This window comes from Papio anubis, chromosome 1 (genome assembly GCF_008728515.1).
Source record: "Papio anubis isolate 15944 chromosome 1, Panubis1.0, whole genome shotgun sequence".
Taxonomy (NCBI): domain Eukaryota; kingdom Metazoa; phylum Chordata; class Mammalia; order Primates; family Cercopithecidae; genus Papio; species Papio anubis.
Genome location: NC_044976.1, coordinates 143,328,027 through 143,350,812, shown reverse-complemented (window position 1 = coordinate 143,350,812; position 22,786 = coordinate 143,328,027).

Sequence of the window (22,786 nt, the reverse complement as noted above, 5' to 3'; positions counted from 1 at the left end):
TGGAATTCCACCCTGTCCTGCTGGTAACCTCAGAGGCTTGTGCTCACAGTGACTGTATCCCTTAAGGCAGTTAGAGGCTGAGAATGTAGATGGAGTAATGATGATACAAATGTTACTAAACTTTGTCCTCTGAAAGGAGCCTGGAGTGTTGCAGTATAGGAAGCTGTTGATTATCAAATGATTTTTCCCTCTTGGAACCTTAAGAAGAAAACATTGGTGTGTGTCTTCAATAAGTCCTCTGATTTATGGGGCACTGATAATTGATTCAAGAAAAAGAAAGTATAGATTTATATATACACACACATATAATACCTATGCATGTATATCATATGTATATGCATGTTTATGTATGCTTTGTGTATGTGTAAACATCTTTTGGTAAAACATTAATGAAATATGAAATTGATGTAAATATCTTTGGGTTAAAAACAGTTCATATGTATATAACAATTAATAAGGGCATAATTTTTCACCTTGCAAAAGCATTTTTTTTTCTTCACAAAATGATTCCTCACAAGATTATAAGTGAATGAACTAGTAAACTTCCATAGGTCCCTTAAAATAGGATTTACTATATTAGTATTTATAATAATAATAATACAATTAGCATTTATAAACCTTTTGTGCCAGGTACTGAGCTAAGGGCTTTATGTGAAATACTTCATTTCTGTCTCCCAATCACGCTAGGATGAAAGGTAACATCATTATCCTCTGTATTTTAAAACTTGAGGTTTACACCTGTTCCCCAAAATCTATTGAAATAAAATAAAAATTAAAAAAACTTTAAAAAAGATATTCAGTCTCATTGAAAAAATGAACAAACAAACCAACCCTTGAGGTTTAGAAAACTTAGTGACTCTCCCAGAGTCACATCTTAATGAGAGATGTAGTTGGGATTCCGACCCTATAGCCTATACCTCCCTCTTCTCAGCAGTATTTCTATATTTTGGGGTTCCATGGCTCTTATGCAAAGCAGCTCATCTGTACCAATAGCTTGGGCAATCAATCATATAACAAAGGTGTAAATAGAAATGAAAATATTAACCCTTGGCTTGGATCCAAATATTACTCATTTTAGCCAATGTTTTCCTTTCCATCATTAAGAATTCTTCTTCTTCTTTTTTTTTTTAAGTTTCAGAAAATCTGATATCAAATAAATTCACTGCATTCTTCCTGTGTAACCATGTGGCAAATGCTAGTCCTGGGCATTGAAAGACAGGCACAGTAAGCAAAGACAGAATGAGGAAAAACTGTGAATCTAGATTTTTCCTCTGTGTAAGAAAGTATAGTTCCCTCGGTACAGAATGCAGAGACTAAAGCCTTTGACTATTGGACCAGAAACTCTTGACATTGCTGTAGTGAATCACCCCTCATACACAGCTTTTAATGGGGATGGGACCAATTCCAGCATTTCATGATGTTGCCCGAAGATAATTCAGTCTAGCACCTGGATTATTTGGAAATCCACTGGATCCCTCCCCGACTCCCACATACTCACCCTACATATACACTCCTGATATAGCAACAAGCACGAGTGAGTGATAGAGTTGGACAAATGACCAATATTTATTCAGTTAATAAAATACAGAGTTGTTTTCCTAGAAACACCAGCAAGGCAAAAGGAAACAGAGAGGAATCCTGCTCCTACCAGAGAGATGAATGGGTGTGAGAAAATGTGAGGGAGACTCGATGCATAAACATAACTGAGGCTAAAGTTCACTGCAGCCCCAGCCAGGCTACAACATGGAGAAGATGACTGTGCCAGGCTGGGCAAGTGGGGTGCTATCTATCGAGGAGTGGGTAGGACAAGGGGTCCAGGCCCCATGCTTATCTATTAGGTGAAGTTTTGATCTCAAGGCTGGGAAAGACATGGCCAGAAATAAATGTTTAGGACATAACATTCTTTCCATATTAGGACACCACATTCTTGCTATTTGGTGACAAATGACTGAACCGGGAGCTTGGTCCCATTTATGATCTAATTCAATAAAAATGAAATCCTGGGCATCTGGTTCAGAGCATTACAGGAAAGAGTTAAAGCCCAATATTGCTGCCTCACTCTGTTCTTCCTTTTTGGTGAATGATAGGCTAGGACGTGAACTTGTTGCTTTCTGGAAGTGCTTTCTCTTTCTTTCTGTGGATTTTATTTTCTACCTTCTATGAGAGATAACGGCTCCCTCGCCTTTCCTCTTCCTCTAGGCTTGAAAACACTCACAGTAGAAAGTATACCTTCTATCTGAAGACTACATATAGAAGGTAAAAGAAATGGAAAATCATCTGCACAAAAAAGAAAAACAGAAAGTGAGTGAGCATATGGGCGTGTCTGAGTGTGTGTGTTCAGTGTAGGAAGTGTCTGAAGAGAAGTCCAGCTACAAGAACTTGCTGCAATAATTCTCTAACAGCATGAACAAAGCCTCCAATAATAAATGATGACATTTACCCAAATATCTGTGGTTGTGCTTTCCATTTGTTCTTATAGGAAACAAGTAAGATTTTTAAATGCTTTAGTGATGTGATCAGTAAACAGTAGTGGGAAAGAATTTCCCTGAAACCTGACTTGCAATCAAAATAAGGAAGGAAGATCTGAGAGAATTGAGAATATTTCAGCTAATCAGGATATGGCACTTTCCGGCACCTGGGTGTCCAAACAAGTGTTTTGAATTCAATACTATTAACATGTGTCACTTTAATGAATATTTTCCTTTGAAGTTGATTGGATGGTTACACTTTTGGCAATAATCTTGTGGTCTGTTGCTTATATTACCTGACCCACAGTTCATTTTCCTTGTGTTGGCTGTGGGAAAGAAAAAGAGTGAAAAATATCTCGCAATCTGGGAAACAGCACTGAGAATGCGACTCATCTTTTAGTTAAACCACTTCAAATAGAAGCTCTTGAAGGACTGCCTCCTCACTGTCTGTGATATGTGTAACCAAAAACAAAGAAATAAGTTCCCTTGGTATCAAACAGATAAGGGGAAAAATCCACAAAATGAGATGAGGCTATTTTTTCTTTTTTAAGCCTGAAATAGGGGGTCAGGCGTTTGTCCTCTTCCTTTTGATTTCTAACAAAACCAATCAGAGTCAAGCTACTCCCTTGAGTTAAAAAGCGTTTTCAGGGAGTCCATAATAACATGTTCTAACTGATTATTGAAAAATCCCCACACAGGAACATCCCCTCGTGGTTTGAATGTCTTTTTAGCTCTCTGCTATTTGCAGAACCTTAAACAAAATGTAAGAGAGAGTCCTTGGCTAACTCCAAGGACCTTTATGAGGAGTGGGAGAGAAAAGGGAGGATGTGCATTGGATGCAGCAAAGTGCTCTCTCAAATCAGGATGAGGCCAGGCATGGTGGCTCATGCCTGTAATTCCAGCACTTTGGGAGGCCGAGGGGGGCGGATCACTTGAGGTAAGGAGTTTGAGACCTGCCTGGCCAACGTGGTGAAACCCTGTCTCTACTAAAAATATAAAAATTAGCTGGGAGTGGTGGCGGGCGCCTGTAATCCCAGCTACTCAAAAGGCTGAGGCCGGAGAATCCCTTGAACCAGGGAGGTAGAAGTTACAGTGAGCTGAGATCGCACTATTGTACTGCAGCCTGGGCGGCAGAGCAAGACTCTGTCTCAAAATAAAATAAAATAAAATAAAATGAAGTAAAAATAATTAGCATACATTGGGAGAGTTTCTATGGATGCACAGCCCCAGTCATGTGTGTATATGTGTATATGTTTGTGTGTGTGTGAATATGTTATGCATGTGGGTATATGTGTGAGTATGTGTATGTGAGTATATATGCATATATATGTGAATGTGTGTTTATGTGTATATGTACATGTGTATGTGTATGTGAGTATATGTGTGTATATAAGTGTACCTCTATATGTGACTGCATTTTCTTTTAGACTCCAGGCTCTTTCAAGCAGTTTAACAGAATATTTAAAGGCATAGGCTTTGGAATCAGAAACCAAGGTTTAAATCGAGGTGCCATCATTCTCTAGCTGCATGACTGTCTGCAGACATGCTGCTTAATCTATCTATCTTGGCCTCATCGGCCAGGCAAGGTGGCTCACGCCTGTAATTCCAGCACTTTGGGAGGCTGAGGCGGGTGGATCATGAGGTCAGAAGATCAAGACCATCCTGGCTAATACAGTGAAACCCCGTCTCTATTAAAAAAAAAATACAAAAAATTAGCTGGGCATGGTGGCGGGCGCCTGTAGTCCCAGCTACTCAGGAGGCTGAGGCAGGAGAATGGTGTGAACCTGGGAGGCGGAGGTTGCAGTGAACCGAGATTGTGCCACTGCACTCCAGCCTGGGTGACAGAGCGCGACTCCATCTCAAAAAACAAACAAACAAACAAATCTATCTTGGCCTCCATTTTTTCACCTGTAAATGGAGATGATAGTAACACCCACCTTATTAAGATTGCTGCTGTGAGATAGTGTGTGGGAAGTGATCTGCACAGTGCTTGATAAAAGCAACTCTCAATAGTGAGATCTTAGGTATCATTAATTGGCAACCTCTTCCCTCCATAGATCCAAGAGCAATTTTCCTCTCCCCTCCTCTCTCTTCCCCTCTCTTTTCCTTTTCTTTCTTTCTGGTGGATGTTTCACGTATGTAGCTGATAGTCTGACTCATAGCAGTGTGTGGATTCTTGTTTCAGAGAGCCGTCTCTCACAGCCATCTAGAGAAGCACTGTCACTCCCGGTTCTGCTTCTGTTGCTTCCCACGTAAGGCTATGGGTGCACATGACACACAATTCTGTGGAACTAATACCGGAGTCCTGTATGTGGAGAGAGGGATTCTCCCTTCCGCCACACCATGTGGTCCAGAGCACAGAAAGTCCTTACAGATGGAAAGAAGCCAAATCTAAGGAACGCAATGGGCTTTAATTCCAGGGGACCATTTTGTTTCATACAGACTTTAAATGCCATCCAGTAGCCTCTTAAATTCCCACGTGTTCCACTAAGACTCAGTAAGAGAGAGACTTAGAAGGCACATGGCCCTTCCCACTTGAGATGCATTACCATGCTGGTTTGTTTAAATGCTTTCTGGTGGGATTAATTCTCTCTGGTTGATCATGGCAGTCACTTTCCAGCCACCTTTCGTATCTTCAATTTTTGTGTTTTCTAAATTTCCTTTGTAGGGAATGTCATATTTGGAAAGCCAATTACTTAATTATGGGTTCAGAATTACTTATTGATTCATTCAACAAATATTTATTGAATACCATCTAGGTGGTAGCTACTGGGATGAATATTAGGAGAAGACAGTTGTTAAAAACACCTTCCTGAACTTCAAAGTGCTCACAGTACGGTTGAGGAAAAAGAGAAGTAAGTTAGTGATTTCAGTGAAGTGTAGTAAGTGCTGTGATGATTGTGGTAGCATAGGCCTTAAGGGATGGTGGGCAGAGAAAGAAGAGGCTATGTATTCAGGGTCACCGAGCTTGGAAGGGGTAGAGGCAGGATTCAATCTCAGTGTCTATGACTATGAAATCTGTGCGTGTATGCACTAAGATTGATGACTCTTTCTTCAGTTGCCCACATCACTGACTTTGAATAATTAGTAAGTAATACTTAGATTCTGAGATAAAATAATACCACAATCATACTCATGTGGGCCATTTCAGTGGAAAATGTGAAATTATGCAGTGTTTTTATGCAAGAAAATTTTTGCCTGTAATCCCAGCCCTTTGGGAGACTGAGGCGGGCAGATCTCAAGGTCAGGAAATCGAGACCATCCTGGCTAACACAGTGAAACCCCATCTCTACTAAAAATACAAAAAAAATTAGCCAGGTGTGGTGGCAGGTGCCTGTAGTCCCAGCTACTCGGGAGGCTGAGGCAGGAAAATGGCATGAACCCGGGAGGCGGAGCTTGCAGTGAGCCAAGATTGTGCCACTGCACTCCAGCCTGGGTGACACAGCAAGACTCCGTCTTAAAAAAGTAGAAAGAAAGTGTTACAGTTAATAATAGTGACTAGAAGTAGACTAATAGAGTGGTAGAGACTAACACATAGGACCAGAAAGAAAATATGAATTATTTATAATGTGTCTGTCATGTCTATATCCAATTGCACATAAATGAAACCTTCAGGAGATCAGGAGATTATCCTATCTATTAGAATTGTGCCTGGCTATGTGTTACAGAAATTTGGCAGTTCAGAGCTGGCAATCACTCAAGGAAGCCATCACAGGCACAGCTTTTTTTTTTTTTTTTTTTTCCTTTTAGAGATGAGGTCTTATTCTACTGCCCGAGCTGGAGTGTACAGGTATGATCATAGCTCACCGTAACCTCAAACTGAGCTCAAGTAATCCTCCTGCTTCAGCCTCTCAAGTAGCTGAGACTACAGGTGCATGGCATGATGCCCAGTTAATTTTTTTCTTTTTCGAAGAGACAGGGTTTTGCTATGCTGTCCAGGTTTGTCTCAAACTCCTGGGTTCAAACAATCCTCCCGTCTTGGCCTCCCAAAGCATTGGGATTACAGGTGTTAGCCACTGTGTCCAGCCAAGGGCACAGGCTTTTTCGCACTTCCTGTTCCATCATTCTTACCATGTGCTTTGCATCCTTACGTAGTTGCAAGATGACTACTTCACTTCTAGCTATTGCATCTCTATTCAAGATGGAGAAAAAGGGAGCAGAGCTGAGAGTGAAAGATGCCTGCCAGCTGTGCTTCGTGTTTTTATTAGGAAAAAGAACTCTATCACCTTGCACTTTCATTTCAATGTTCTGTGCTGGGTAAGAAAACCACCTTGAGCTGCAAAGAGTCTGGAAAGCTGACCACTTTTACTGGGCTAAACTGCTGCCCTAAACAAAATCTGGGCTCTGTTAGTAATGAAGACTGGAAGAATGCATATTGAATATGCAGCCAGCACTGTCTGCCACATTCCCTTAAGTAGGTTAAATATTCACTTAAACTCTTGTTTATACCACTCACTCTCACAGAATAGATTAAATATATATATAGGGCAAAAATACACTTCAATTCAGGCTTTGTTTGAATTATCACATAGTCTAAATAAGTTGAGTGTAAGTTACAGAATTTGACTGCACAAGGGGAACAGATTTTTTTTTTTAACCTTTTTTTGTGTTGCTGCAGCCACAAAATGTTCTTTTTTGGTGACAGTGAGCTAGTTTCCCAGTTATTTTATGCTTTCAAATGAAATATTACTATGCTTCTTTTATTATCTGTTTTTTTAATTTCCTAATTTGTGCCATTAGGTATTTTCCTTGGGTTGTAACCAGAGATTTTGTAAAATATGCCTTGAATTTGGAATAAAAATTAACAGAAAAAAACTGAATAGGATTATGAACAAAGAAACCAAAGGGTTTAATAATGAATCAATCAACACATATTTATTGAACATTTTCATGGCCAAGACAATTACATTATAACACAAACCTTTATGATTTCCCTCAGCACCTGGCATACTGTCCTACACATGATGGTCAATAAATGCTCTGACTGACAAAATGGCATCTGCCAGAAGATTTAAATAGTTAGATAAATGTATTAATCCATTTTCATACTGCTATGAAGAAATACCTGACACTGGGTAATTTATAAAGAAAAAGAGGTTTAATGGACTCACAGCTGCACATGGCTGGGAAGGCCTCACAATCATGGCAGAAGGTGAAGGAGGAGCAAAGGTGCATCTTACATGGCAGCAGGCAAGAGAATCTGTGCAGGGGAACTGCCCTTTATAAAACCATTAGATCTCATGAGACTTATTCACTATCACTAGAACAGCATGGGAAAAACCCGCCCCATGATTCAATTACCTCCCATCCAGTCGCTCCCATGACACATGGGGATTATGGAGATTTGGGTGGGGACACAAACATGTAATTTTGTAATATAATGTCATTTCACCTATCATCATCATCATCATCATCATCATCATCATCATCATCACAGTCTTTACTAATGTGAAATTACAGAATGTCAGTTTTAAAGTGAAGTTGTCAGCTGGGCGTGGTGGCTCACGCTTGTAATCACAGCACTTTGGGGGAACGAGGTGGGTGGATCATGAGGTCAGGAGATGGAGATCATCCTGGCTAACACAGTGAAACCCCGTCTCTACTAAATATACAAAAAATTAGCCGGGCGAGGTGGCACATTCATGTAGTCCCAGCTACTTGAGAAGCTGAGGCAGGAGAATAGCTTGAACCCGGCAGGTGGAGCTTACAGTGAGCCAAGATCACACCAGTGCACTCCAGCCTGGGCGACAGAGCGAGACTCCGCGTCAATATAAATAAATAGATAAATAGATAGATAAATAAATAAATAAATAAATAAATAAATAAATAAAAAGTGAAGTAGGCATAATCTGGGATTGTTCAGAGAAAATAATAAAAGTTTAAAAGTTCTGGGCCAGTCAGGAGTCCTGCCAAAGAGAAATGAGCCTACCATCCACAAAGGATGCAATGAAGATCTTCCAGACATTGGGGTGCTGCCACTTTTACTGCTGATTACTTTGATTATTCTTTTTTCTTTTCTTTTCTTTTCTTTTTTTTTTGAGACGGAGTCTCACTCTGTCACCCAGGCTGGAGTGCAGTGGCGCGATCTCGGCTCAATGCACGCTCCGCCTCCCAGGTTCACGCCATTCTCCTGCCTCAGCCTCCCAAGTAGCTGGGACTACAGGCCCCTGCCACCAGGCTCGGCTAATTTTTTGTAGTTTTAGTAGAGACGGGTTTTCACCATGTTAGCCAGGATGGTCTCGATCTCCTGACCTCGTGCTCCACCCACCTCGGCCTTCCAAAATGCTGGGATTATAGGCGTGAGCCACCGCGCCTGGCCTACTTTGATTATTCTAAGTTGTTGAGCCTTGTTTCTGACAGAAAAATGAATAGAACAATTAATAGCTTGCATAAAAGCATTGCTACCATTTTATTGTTTGTGCTTTCCCCAAATTCCTATGTTGAAAACAACTTATCGATGTAATGATACTATTTGGAGGTAGGACCTTTGGGAAATACTAGGTCATGAAGGCAGAGCAGTAATGAATGGTATTAGCGTCTTTATAAAAGAGGACCCAGAGCACTGCCTTTCCCCTTCCACCATGTGAGGACACACTGAGAAGGTGCCATCTATGAACCAGGAAGCAGGCCCTCACAAGACACCAAATCTGCTGGTGCCTGGATCTTGGACTTTCCAGTCTCCAAAACAGTGTGAAATAAATTTCTGTTGTTGATAAGCCACCCAGTTTATGGTATTTTCTTATAGCATTCAGAACAGACTAAGACAGGCAAAAAGTCAACTGTGGCCAGGCGCGGTGGCTCACGTCTGTAATCCCAGCACTTTGGGAGGCTGAGGTGGGAGGATCACAAGGTCAGGAGATCGAGACCATCTTGGCTAACATGGTGAAACCCCGTCTCTACTAAAAATACAAAAATTAGTTGGGCATGGTGGTGGGTGCCTGTAGTCCCAACTACTCGGGAGGCTGAGGCAGGAGAATGGAGTGAACCCGGAAGGCAGAGCTTGCAGTGAGCTGAGACTGTGCCACTGCACTCCAGCCTGGGTGACAGGGTGAGACGCCATCTCAAAAAAAAAAATAAATAAAAATAAATTAACTGTATTTGTTATAGCCCATCTAGAAACCTGCCCATTTGCAGATAGATGCACCTCAGCCTGAATAGCTATGTAAACCAAGCCCAAATTTAGAGCTACACTTGAGATCATTCAAGGAGAACTGAAGTTTCAATATGTATTGGAAGAAGACACGGTAATAAAAATACCAATTGTTTCATTCAATCATTAACAAATATTTATTGAGGGCCTGTAAGTTGTCTGGCACTATGTTAAATGCTGTGAATATAGCAGTGAACAAAAACTAAGTTCCTGCTCTCATAAACCTTGCATTATGGTGGGAGTGTGTCCGGAATTGGTGGGTTCTTGGTCTCACTGACTTCAAGAATGAAGCTGTTGACCCTCGCGATGAGTGTTACAGTTCTTAAAGACGGCGGGTCCAGAGTTTGTTCCTTCAGACGTTCAAATGTGTCTGGAGTTTCTTCTTTCTGGTGGGCTCGTGGGCTGGCTGACAGGAGTGAAGCTGGAGACCTTCACATTGAGTGTTACAGCTCATAAAGGCAGTATGAACCCAGAGTGAGCAGCAGCAAGATTTATTGCAAAGAGCGAAAGAACAAAGCTTCCGCAGTGTGGAAAGGGACCGGAGTGGGTTGTCGCTGGCTGGCTCCCGCAGCTTGTGTTTATTCGCTTATCTGACCCCACCCACATCCTGCTGATTGGTCCATTTTACAGAGCGTGGATTGGTCCGTTTTGACAGGCACGTTTGCAATCCTTGAGCTAGACACAAAGTGCTAGATGGAAAAGTTCTCCAAGTCCCCACTAGGTTATAGCTAGACACAGAGTTAGCTAGATACCCAGTACCAATTGGTGTATTTACAAACCTGGAGCTAGACACAGAGTACTAATTGATGTATTTACAAACCTTGAGCTAGACACAGAGTGCTGATTGGTGGATTTACAATCCTCTAGCTAGACATAAAAGTTCTCCAAGTCCCCACTAGATTAACTAGATACAGAGTGCTGATTGATGCACATACAATCCTCTGGCTAGATATAAAAGTTATCTAAGTCCCCATCCAGCTCAGGAGCCCCGGTTGGCTTCACCTAGTGGATCCTCCACCAGGGCTGCAGGCAAAGCTCTCTGCCAGTCCCCAACGGCGCCTGCCCTTCTCAGCCCTTGGACTGTCCATGGGACCAGGTGCCACGGAGCAGGGGCCAGCGCCCATCGGAGAGGCTCAGGCCGCAGGGGAGTGCACTGCAGGAGGGGAGCTCAGACATGGCAGGCTGCAGGACCGGAGCCCTGCCCCACAGGGAGGCAGCTAAGGCCCGGCAAGAATTTGACTGTAGCACCTTGGTGGGCTAGCACTGCTGGGGGACCCGGCACAACCTCCGCAGCTGCAGGCCCGGGTGCTAAGCCCCTTACTGCCTTGGATTGGCGGCGCCAGCTGGCAGGCCGCTACGAGTGCAGGGCCTCCGAGCCCGCACTAGCACCTGCCGGAACTCACACTGGCCCACAAGCACAGCCCCGGTTTCTGCCCGTGCCTCTCCCTCCACACCTCCCCGCAAGCAGAGGGAGGAGGCTCAGGCCTCAGCCAGCCCAGAGAGGGGCTCCCACAGTGCCATGGCAGGCTGAAGGGCTCCTCAAGCGCCGCCAGAGTGGACACCGAGGCCGAGGAGGCACTGAAAGTGAGGGCTGCTAGCACATTGTCACCTCTCAATTGTGACTTGTCTGGCACTATGTTAAATGCTGTGAATATAGCAGTGAACAAAAACTAAGTCCCTGCTCTCATAAACCTTCCATTATGGTGAGAGGAGCCAGACAATTAGCAAATAAGTAAATAAGTAAGCAGGCATGTACATAAACACATATGCAATCAGATAGTGCTAAGTGCTTATAGGGAGGGTGCTATTTCAGATAGGCTAGTTAGAAAAGGTCTGATAAGGGAACATCAGAGAGAGGCGACAACGTGCTAGCAGCCCTCACTGGCTCTGGGCACCTTCTTGGCCTGGGATTCCACTCGAGGCTCTCAAGGAACCCTTCAGCCCACCACTGCACTGTGGAAGCCCCTCTCTGGGCTGGCCGAGGCTGGAGCCAGCTCCCTCTGCTTGCAGGGGCCATGTGGAATGAGAGGTGCGGCCGGGAACCTGTGCTCACTGCCTTCACATGGTTCTCGCAGGCCAGCGCCAGTTCCAGGTGAGCATGGACTCGGGGGGCCCAACACTAGGAGCAGCAGGCTGATGCCATGCACCAGGAAGTGAGGGGCTTAGCACCTGAGCCAGAAGCTGCGGAGGGTGCACCGGGTCCCCCAGCACTGCTGGCCTGCCTGCTCCACACTTGAATTCTTGCCAGGTCTCAGTTGCCTCCAGGCAGGGCAAGGCTCAGGACCTGCAGCCCGCCATGCTCGAATCCCCCACCCCGTGGGCTCCTACACAGCCTGAGTCTCCCCTATGGGTGCCACTCCCTGCTCCACAGCACCCAGTCCCATCAACTGCCCAAGGGCTGAGGAGTGCGGGCATGCCATGTAGGACTAGTGGGCACCTCCGCTGGCAGCCCCTGCATGAGATCCACTAGCTGAAGCCAACTGGGCTCCTGAGTTGGGTGGGGAGAACTTTTATATCTAGCTAGAGGATTGTAAACGCACCAATCAGCACTCTGTCAAAATGGACCAGTCAGCTCTCTGTAAAATGGACCAAACAGCAAGATGTAGGTGGGGTCCGATAAGGGAATAAAAGCAGGCTGCCCCAGCAAGAGTGGCAACCCGCTCTGTGGAAGCTTGCTTTGTTCTTTGGCTCTTTGCAATAAATCTTGCTGCTGCTTATTCTTTGGTTCCGCACTGCCTTTATGAGCTGTAATACCCTGAAGGTCTGCAGCTTCACTCCTGAAGCCAGCGAGACCAGGAACCCACCAGAAGGAGGAAACTCTGGACACATCTGAACATCTGAAGGAACAAACTGCAGACACACTATCTTTAAGAACTGTAACACTCAACGGGAGGGTCTGCGGCTTCATTCTTGAAGTTAGTGGGACCAAGAACCCACAAATTTCGGACACATTAGGACAGAAACCTGGAGATAAGGGAGTAAAACATGTGTCTCTCTGGAGAAAGAAGCTTCTGTAGTAGCAGGCGAAATAGACAGGATCTGCATGGCTTGTTTGAGAAACAGCATGTGAAAGATTCCATGGATGACAAAATAAGACAGGGTAGCTCAGAGGCCTGGTGCAATAGTCCAGGTGTTGTACTTGAAACATTAGGGGTTTGGTTTAGGTCCTACTGCTGGCCTTGCCACACAGCCAATCACTGAGATGTCGATTATTGCCAAGGAAGAAGACTTTAATTGGGTGCTGCAGCAGAGGAAATGAGAACTCAGTCTCAAATCCGTCTCCATGATGGACTAAAACTAGGGCTTCTAGCCGGGAAGAAATGTAACAATGTGCAAGAAAACAGGAACTATGGAAGGGCAAGAAGCAATCATGATGAATGAGGGGTCCAGCATCTCACTGTTTTCATGTGGTGATCTGGTGAGCCTCAGTTTTTTCATACTTTTTTAGAGAAACCTGAAGGCCCTTTCCTGAGGAAGGAACTCAGACAAAACAAATGTTTAAAGCTTTAACACCAGAAAGGTCAATTTCCTTTTTTTTTTTAATTTTTTTTTAAGTTTGGAGGTACCATTGCAGGTTTGTTACATAGGTAAACTTCTGTCATGGAGGTTGGTTGTGCAGATTAGTTCATCACCTAGGTATTAAGCCTAGTATGCATTAGTCGTTTTTTTTTTTATCCTCTCCCTCCTCCCACCCTCTAACCTCCAAAAAACCCCAGTGTATGTTGTTCCCTTCTGCGTCCTTCTGAGAACCCTCAGTATTTGGTTTTCTGTTCCTGTTAGTTTGCTAAGGATAATGACCTCCAGGTCCATCCATGTCCCTGCAAAGGATATGATCTCATTCTTTTTTTTTTTTTTCTTTGAGACGGAGTCTTGCTGTGTCGCCCAGGCTGGAGTGCAGTGGCCCGATCTCTGCTCACTGCAAGTTCCGCCTCGCAGGTTCACACCATTCTCCTGCCTCAACCTACTGAGTAGCTAGGACTACAGGCACCCGCCACCACGTCCAGCTAATTTTTCATATTTTTAGTAGAGACGGGGTTTCACCATGTTCACCAGGATGGTCTCGATCTCCTGACCTCGTGATTTGCCCGTCTCGGCCTCCCAAGGTGCTGGGATTACAGGTGTGAGCCACTGTGCCTGGCTGATCTCATTCTTTTTTTTTTTTATGGCTGCATAGTATTTCATGGTGTATATGTACCACATTTTTCTTTATCCAGTCTATTATTAATGGGTCTTTAGGTTGATTTCATGTCTTTGATATTGTAAATAGTGCTGTAATAAACATATGTGTATAATATGGTTTGGCTCTGTGTCCCCACTAAAGTCTCATCTTGAATTGTAATCCCCACATGTTGGGGAGGGATCTTGTGGGAGGTGATTAGGTCATAGGGGTGGTCCCCTCATGCTGTCCTCATGATAGTGAGTGAGCTCTCATGAGAGCTGATGGTTTTATCAGGGACTTTTTCCCCTTTTCTCAGTACTTCTCTCTCCTGCCACCATGTGAAGGAGGATGTGTTTGCTTCCTCTTCCACCATGATTGTAAGTTTCCCTGCAGAACTGTGAGTCAATTCAACCTCTTTCATTTATAAATTAAGCAGTCTTAGGAAGTTCTTTCTAGTAGTGTGGGAATGGACTAATACAGTAAACTGGTACCACAGAGAGTGGGGCACTGCTGTAAAGATACCCAAAAATGTTGAGGTGACTATGGAACTGGGTAACAGACAGAGACTGGAAGAGTTTGATGGGCTCAGAAGAAGACAGGTAAATGTGGGAAACTTTGGAACTTCCTGGAGACTTGTTGAATGGTGGTTTTGACCAAAATGCTGATAGTGATATGGACAATGATTCCAGGCTGAGGAGTTCTCAGATGGAGATGAGGAACTTGTTGGGAATTGGAGTAAATGTCACTCTTGTTACGCAAAGAGACTCGTGGCATTTTGCCCCTGCCCTAGAGATCTGTGGGACTTTGAACTTGAGAGAGATGATTTAGGGTATCTGGCAGAATAAATTTCTCAGCAGCAAAGTGTTCAAGAGGAAGTAGAGCAAAAAAAGTTTGGAAAATCTGCAGCCTGGGGATGCAATAGAAAAGAAAACCCCATTGTATGGGTAGAAATTCAAGCCAACTGCAGAAATTTGCATAAATTATGAGGAGGAGCCAAATGTTAATCACCAAGACAACAGGAAAATATATCCAGGGCATGTCAGAAACCTTGATGGCAGCTCCTTCCATCACAGTCCAGAGGCCTAGGAGGAAAAAATGCCTTCCTGGGTTGGACCCAGGGACCCCTGCTGTATGCAGCCTTGGGACATGGTGCCCTGTGTCCCAGGTGCTTTAGCTTCAGCTGTGGCTACAAGGGGCCAAGGTTCATCTCAGGCTATTGCTTCAGAGGGTGCAAGCCACAAGCCTGGGTGGTTTGCACAAGGGGTTGGGCCTGAAGGTACACAGAAATCAAGAATTGAGGTTTGGGAACTTCCACCTAAATTTCAGAGTATATATGGGATGTCCAGTCAGAATTTTGCTGCAGGGGAGGAGCCCTCATGGAGAACCTCTGCTAGGGCAGTGTGGTAGGGAAATGTGGGGTCACAAGTCCCATACAGAGTCCCCACTGGGGTACTGCCTAGTGGAGCTGTGAGAAGAGGACCCCCATCCTCCAGACCCCAGAACAGTAGGTCCACCAACAGCTTGCATCATGAGCCTGGAAAAACCACAGACAATGCCAGCCCATGAAAGCAGCCAGGAAGGGGGCTGTACCCTGCAAAGCCTTAGGACGAGAGCTGTGCAAGGCTGTGGGAACCCACCTCTTCCATCAGCATGACCTGGATGTAAGACATGGAGTCAAAGTAGATCGTTTTGGAACTTTAAGGTTTAATGACCGCTCTATTGGATTTTGGACTTGCATGGGACCTGTAGCCTCTTTGTTTTGGCCGATTTCTCCCATTTGGAATGGATGTATTTACCCAATGCCTGTACCCTCATTGTATCTAGGAAGTAACTAACTTGCTTTTGATTTTATAGGCTTATAGGCAGAAGGGACTTGCCTTGTCTCAATGAGACTATGGACTTAGACTTTTGGGTTAATGCTGAAATCAGTTAAAACTTTGGGGAACTGTTGGCATAATTGTGTCTGTTCTCATGTTGCTATAAAGAACTGCCTGTGACTGGGTAATTTATAAAGGAAAAAAGTTTAATCGACTCCTAGTCCCACAGGGGCTCAGGAAACTTACAATCATGGCAGAAGGGGAAGCAAACATGTTCTTCTTCACATGGCGGTGAGAGAGAAGTGCCGAACAAAGGGGGAAAAGCCCTTGATAAAACCATGAGATCTTGTGAGAACTCACTTACTACCATAAGAAGAGCATGAGGGAACCATCCCATAATCTAATCACTTCCCATGAGTTCCCTCCCCAATATGTGGGGATTACAATTTGGATTACAATTCAAGATGGGATTTCAGTGGGGACACAGAGCCAGACCATATCATTCTGCCTCTGGTCCCTCCCAAATCTTACCTTTCTCACATTTCAAAACACAATTATGCCAACAATTCCCCAGCATAATAAAGTGCGCAATAAATGTAATGTGCTTGATTCATGCTGAAACCATCGCCTGCCGGCACTCCCTCAACCCACCCCCTACAGTTTGTGGAAAAATTGTCTTCCACAAAACCAGTCCCTAGTGCCAAAAAGGTTGGGAGACTGCTGATCTATGGGACTATTGGGTTGGTTTCAGTGTGGGGTGCTGGTGACTAGCACCAGAGTGGGAGCAGTCAACACGCCAGGGTATTATCAGTGGTTGTCTCTGAGTGTTAAGATTATGGTCTATTTTTCTGCTTCTTTATATATTTTTAGTCTTTGCACATTTTCTACAAAGAATAAATTACTTGTGTAATCACAGGAAACAAATACTACCTCTTACCCTCTCCCCTACCCAAGTCTGGCATAATTGAAAAATGAATGCTTAGAGAAAGGAGGTCACCCAAGATCAGACTTCAGAATTCAAATTTAATAAGATCTACTTGTGATTCATGATAGAGTCTGTCAAACATTTTCACCAAATTTTAGCAACAAGTTTGAGTGCTGCAAGAGATAATGAAAAGTGAAAACAAAACAAAATTGGCAAAGAAAAAGATGACATTTTAAATAGCAACATGAACACTCTTCCTTAGGACTAACCTACTGTGTGATAAAATGATTTTTAATTGAAAAGTTCTTTTTGAGAAACTTTTTTAAAAGTCTAGTATAAAAATATGGAACATATAAGAATTTAACTAATGCCTTGCGTTTAAAGTGCATTATAGCTGTATAAGGAATTTTTACATGAAAATTTGGGAGAACAAGAGAGAACATCGTGTAATAATGTGACTAAACTTGTTACTGAGCCATTTTACAAATTCTGGAATATAAAGGACAAGGTAGAGTATGTTCCAAGGCAGGCAGTGGTCATGCATTGCTTGGCTTTAGGCCCTATTAGGGATTTTGATGTTTCTCCTAAAAACCAGTGGAAAACCACTGAAGTCTTTTAAGGAAGAAGTAGCTTAAATAGGCCCGAGTTTCAAAAGATTCACATTTTTTTTTCTAAACAGGGGTCATATCAGAAATATATGTTTGATGAAATTAACTAGAGAACAAGAAGTATATACTCAAAAATGCAAATACTACAATATATAGGACAGCATAAGTACATTTTCATTTGAAAATGAATTGTATGAGTCCCAGAAGTTACAAGATTACACTGGAAAGAATGAGTGATCATAAAGTAAAAATATTTACGATTGAACTGACCACTTATGGAACTAACCCATGCTGCACTCTCTCTTCCCCACAGAGTGACCCTGGTTTCTGTCTCTATCGTCTCTGTCCCATCTCTGTCCATCTTATGCTGTCTGTCTCTCATTGACTGTTGGTGGTTGACAATACCATGCAAACACAGAGGGAAATTACATCTCTTACAAAATATGAAGGATTTCATACAGACAATAAAGGTGATGTTGGAAACTGCTTCACCAATCTTGGTCATTAACCGTGAGGATCTGTGAGAGTTTAACCAGCACAGTCATCACTGTGGCTGACTCAGCAACTTTTTTCCACTACCAATGATTAACCTAAGCCGATGATGGTAGTCCTGTTCCTTTTACCACTTATTTATTTAAGAATGAGTTAAGTTAAGCAGACATTAAAAGCAGGCCATAATAGAGGGTCTCTTTTTGAGATTTTCAAGATTGGAAAATTCTGCTTTGATGCTAAGAGGCAGAATAAAACCCAGAAAGATTCATTCAATCTGACTTATTAATATTTGGGAGAGGTCAGTTTATTCTGCTCAGTTCAATTAAAATCAAATAACTTTAGTGGATAGGAATTATTCAAATGTTTGTAATACTAGGATCTATTACTCTAGGCAAGCCATACCTAAGTAATCTATACAGTTAGGGGCAGGCTAATTTGGGGCAGCAGGAAATAGTCAACTAAAATAGAGCAGAGACAGAGGAAAATACCACTGGGAGGGCCGCTCACATGTCTCAGGGCAGACATGAAAAGGTAGGCAAGTGTTTCTCTTTCTTTTGGCAAGCATTTTATAGGAAAAATTCTACAAAGCTAGGAGACTCCCTGGTAAAGCTAAGCCCATTTAGAAGGGGAGGGAAGGAAGAAAATAATGCAAAAAGTCAGAGCTCAGTATTGACAAGGAATCATTTCATTGCATGTGATTGATGACTGAAGGTTCGCCCCTGCTTTTTGATTCCTGTTTGCTGATTTCCCATTTTATTTACCCATAATCCACTCATTACCCTGATAAACCATGGAAGCAGTGGTCCACAAATCTGTGTTAGTTACTCTGTTCTCTCTGCAGTCTCTCAGAGGTACCTGCTAACACAGCTTTAAAGATCCCCTGTAAATCAAAATTAGCCAGGCTTGGTGGCACATGCCCGTAGTCCCAGCTACTCGGGAGGCTGAGGCAGGAGAATTGCTTGAACCCAAGAGGTGGAGGTTGCAGTAAGCCGATATCGTGCCACTGCACTGCAGCCTGGGTGACAGAGCGAGACTCCATCTCAAAAAAAAAAAAAAAAAAAAAAATCCCCTGTAAGTTAATAACTTCCACTTTCTATCTCTTGCCTTGAACGTCCATATTCCTTCTCCCTACAGATAATCTACCTTGAAAGAATTTGCCACCAACTCATTGAATGGGTCAGTTTAATAAAATCATTGACTCCTAATAATCTTTGCCACTGCAGTGTTCCTGGGCACTAGGCTGGTGCCTCTTAACTCTGGCTGCATGGTAGAAATGTGTGAGGTGTGTGAGGAGTTTTTTTTAAAGGACCAATATCATGTCAACTTGAAGAGACTAGAATTTAATTGGTCTGGGTTGGTTATTTGGTTATTTTTTTTATTTTTTTATTTTTTTTGACAGAGTCTCGCTCTGTCGCCCAGGCTGGAGTGCAGTGGCACTATCTCGGCTCACTGCAAGCTCCACCTTTCGGGTTCACACCATTCCCCTGACTCAGCCTCCAGAGTAGCTGGGACTACAGGTGCCTGCCACCATGCCCAGCTAGTTTTTTTTTTTTTTTGTATTTTTAGTAGAGACGGGGTTTCACTGTGTTAGCCAGGATGGTCTCAATCTCCTGACCTTACGATCCACCTGCCTCAGCCTCCCAAAGTGCCGGGATTACAGACATGAGCCACTCTGCCTGGACTGTTTTGTGATTTTATTGTACAGCTAGGGTTAAGACAACCTAACTAAGCCCTGGGTTTTGGCTGCTCTTCTACACGGCTTTGTTCACTGTTCTCTGTGCATTTCTTCAGTCCTCTCTCCTTTGCTTCCACTGCACAACCACAAAGCAAGATGGTGATCCTCTTACTCTCAACATTTGTGTAGAATCTTTTACAGAGTTAGGCTGTTTTTCTCCTATAGCTCTATCTAGTTGATACACAACAGGAAGTTGTCTTCAAGCATACTTTCTATCGAGGCATTATTCTATCCAGAATTCTGTATTGAATTCTGAATGTCTACTTTAAATAAATACAATTAAGATAACAGAACTCAAGGTTACCAACTCATTGACCTTTACAGGTCCTTTCCCATTTCTCTTTAGAAATTGGTCTGTTTTCTGTAGATTTCAAGTAGACTGACACTCTCCATCTTTTTTTTTTTTTTTTTTTTTGAGACAGAGTCTCATTCTGGCTTTCAGGCTGGAGCACACTGGCACGATCTTGGCTTACTGCAACCTCTGCCTCCCGGGTTCAAGTGATTCTCCCACCTCAGCATCTCCAGCAGCTGGGATTTATAGGCGCCTGCCACCACACTGGTCTAATTTTTTTTTTTTTTGTATTTTTTTTTTTTTTTAGTAGAGACGGTGTTTCACCATGTTGGCCAGGCTGGCCTCGAACTTCAAATGTCAAGTGAACCACCCACCTAGGCCTCCCAAAGGACTGGGATTACAGATGTGAGCCACTGTGCCTAGCTTCTCCACATTCTTTATATCATTTGTTCCTCCTGTCTTCAATCATCATCCTTTCTATTTTCCTTTCCTTATTGTTAATTTTTTATATTTTAGTTGCATTCTCCTTAACTAACATAATTTGTTTCTAGTCACTCCTTAGATAACTCTACTTAATTCAGAGAGTTATTCTGTACTCACATGTCTTTCTTTTTTACTTTTTTAATTGTTTATTTGTGGTTTTTGACATCTTAATGGCATTTTTGAGCTTCTCAAAAGTGAGTGTGGTTTTAACTACCTCTTATAACCAGTAAGTGTTCTGTATACATAAAGCACTCAATAAATGGCTAATTAATATCCAGTTTTCTGTTGGTACAATACTTAAATCTTTTCTGCCTGAGCCAAGTCCAAGATATAACTCTCTTATCTACTATAGTGACTGGCCTGCATAGCCATCTGTCTAAACCCTGAGACTGAAATTCTTTAATGTGGAGATCTCTATCTGAAGACAGGAGTATGACTTGATGATGATCAAAAATACTACCCTCACTGAACACACAAGCCTTTGGTTGGCAGCCAAAGGCAATTATGTGTAAAATCTGAAGCTATTTGTAATTCTGAGTTTCATGTCTTTAATGCTTTCTCCAAGAGCCACCCTATTTTCAAGGAATTAGCATCAGGATAGCCATTGGCTGCCATAGATGTTTAGTGATTCATAGATCTTTTGCATTGTTTGAAAATATGCATTTTCTGGCAGGGTGTGGTGGCTCAAGCCTGTAATCCCAGCACTTTGGGAGGCCAAAGTGGGCAGATTATCTGAGGTCAGGACCAACTTGGCCTACATGGTGAAACCCTGTCTCTACTAAAAATACAAAAATTAGCTGGGCATGGTGGCACGCATGTCATCCCAGCTACTCGGGAGGCTGAGGCAGGAGAATTGCTTGAGACAGAGGTTGCAGTGAGCTGAGATTGTGCCACTGCATTCCAGACTGGCCGACAGAGTGAGACACTGTTTCAATAAAAAAGAAAAAGAAAGAAAGAAATTATGCATTTTCCCTGCACACCTAAATTGGAATTGACTGATCTACACTAACCATATGTAATAGGCACATGGTTCTTTGTATGAGTCTGGCCTATACACAGTGCAGCATGGTATTATGTACTAACTTTTTTTTTTTTTTTACTTGTTTTAAGTCTATATGTAACTTCTTGAGGATAGAGAAGATTCTATCTTCTAGAGATAGCATGGTACAGGGAGAGACTTACCGCAACCTCTGCCTCCTGGGTTCAAGCTATTCTCCCACTTCAGCCTCTCCAGTAGCTGTGATTATAGGCACTGTACATAAGGATTTATGTACGCAAGACTGGTACAGCTGGTAATGGCTCAATTTTTGTGGCTTAGCTGATTGACTGGACCAATGAGAGCTGAAATTATCAAGGTACAGGAGGTGATGCTGAGTGGTCCTCAAGCTTTAATATGCTTAGAATCACCTGGAAAACTTTTGATTCAGAACTCTTGATTCAGTAGACCTGGGATTGGTGGGAGGATTTGCATTTCTTTTCTTTTCTCTTTTTTCTTTTTGAGACAGAGTCTTGCTCTGTCGCCAGGCTGCGTGCAGTATGATCCTCAGCTCACTCTGCAAACACGGCCTCCTGCCAAAGTGACTCCCCTGACTCAGCCTCCTGGGTGAGCACAGACCCAGGCATGCTCCACCACACCCCACACTTGTATTTAGAACGGGTTTCACTCATGCTGGCCAGGATGGATTGATCTCCTGCCCTCGTATCTGCCCGCCTCGGCCTCCCAAAGTGCTGCTGGGATTACAGGCGCGGAGCCACCACCGGCCAGATTTGCATTCCACTGCTCCCAGTTCTTCCGGTTGCTTAGGGTTCTTAGTTTTGAGACGGAGTCTCGCTGTGTCACCCAGGCTGGAGCGCAGTGGCCGGATCTCTGGCTTCACTGCAAGCTCCTCGGGCCTGGCTTTTACGCCATTTCTCCTGCCTCAGCCTCCCGAGTAGCTGTGGGATCAGGCGCCACCACGCCTCGGGCTAGTTTTGTATTTTTAGTAGACGGTTTCACCATGTTAGCCAGGATTGTCTCATCTCCTGACCTCAGGATCCACCCGCCTCGGCCTCCCAGCAAGCTGGGATTACAGGCCGAGCCACCGCTACCGCCGGTTCTTAGGTTCTTAAGTTCTGCTGCTGCTGCTCCAGGGATCACACTTGCTAGTTCTCAACAAGCCGAGACGGGCAGATCACTTCAGGTCAGATCGCAGACCATCCTGGCGCTACGAGTGCGTTCCTGCCGGCCAATGCAAATACAAAATTCAGCCGGCGTGGTGGCGGCGCCAGTTCAGTTGGCCGAGGTGCCGAGAAGAGAATGGGCGTGAAATCTCGAGGCCAGTGAAAGGAGATCCGCCATTGCACTTTCCAGCCTGGCGACAGAGCTGAGACTATTCAAAAACCTTAAAAGAATCACTGCCCACAACCACCAGGAATTTGGCTTTGTCTTTGGGAGATTAGCAGACATGCAGGATCTTGTGGAGTTGCAAGGGTTCGACAGCCTGACCATAATTCTATTTCTAGAGTATGGTGGGTCCAACCTTCCTCTTCATATGTCCATGGAGTGAACAAGCTGCTTTTGTCTGCTCTTACGAGCACTTTATTAGTTCGGCTCTCTTGTCATGCTTAACATAATTTGATTACAATGTTAGACAGAAACATTATGCTCAAAGCTCTAG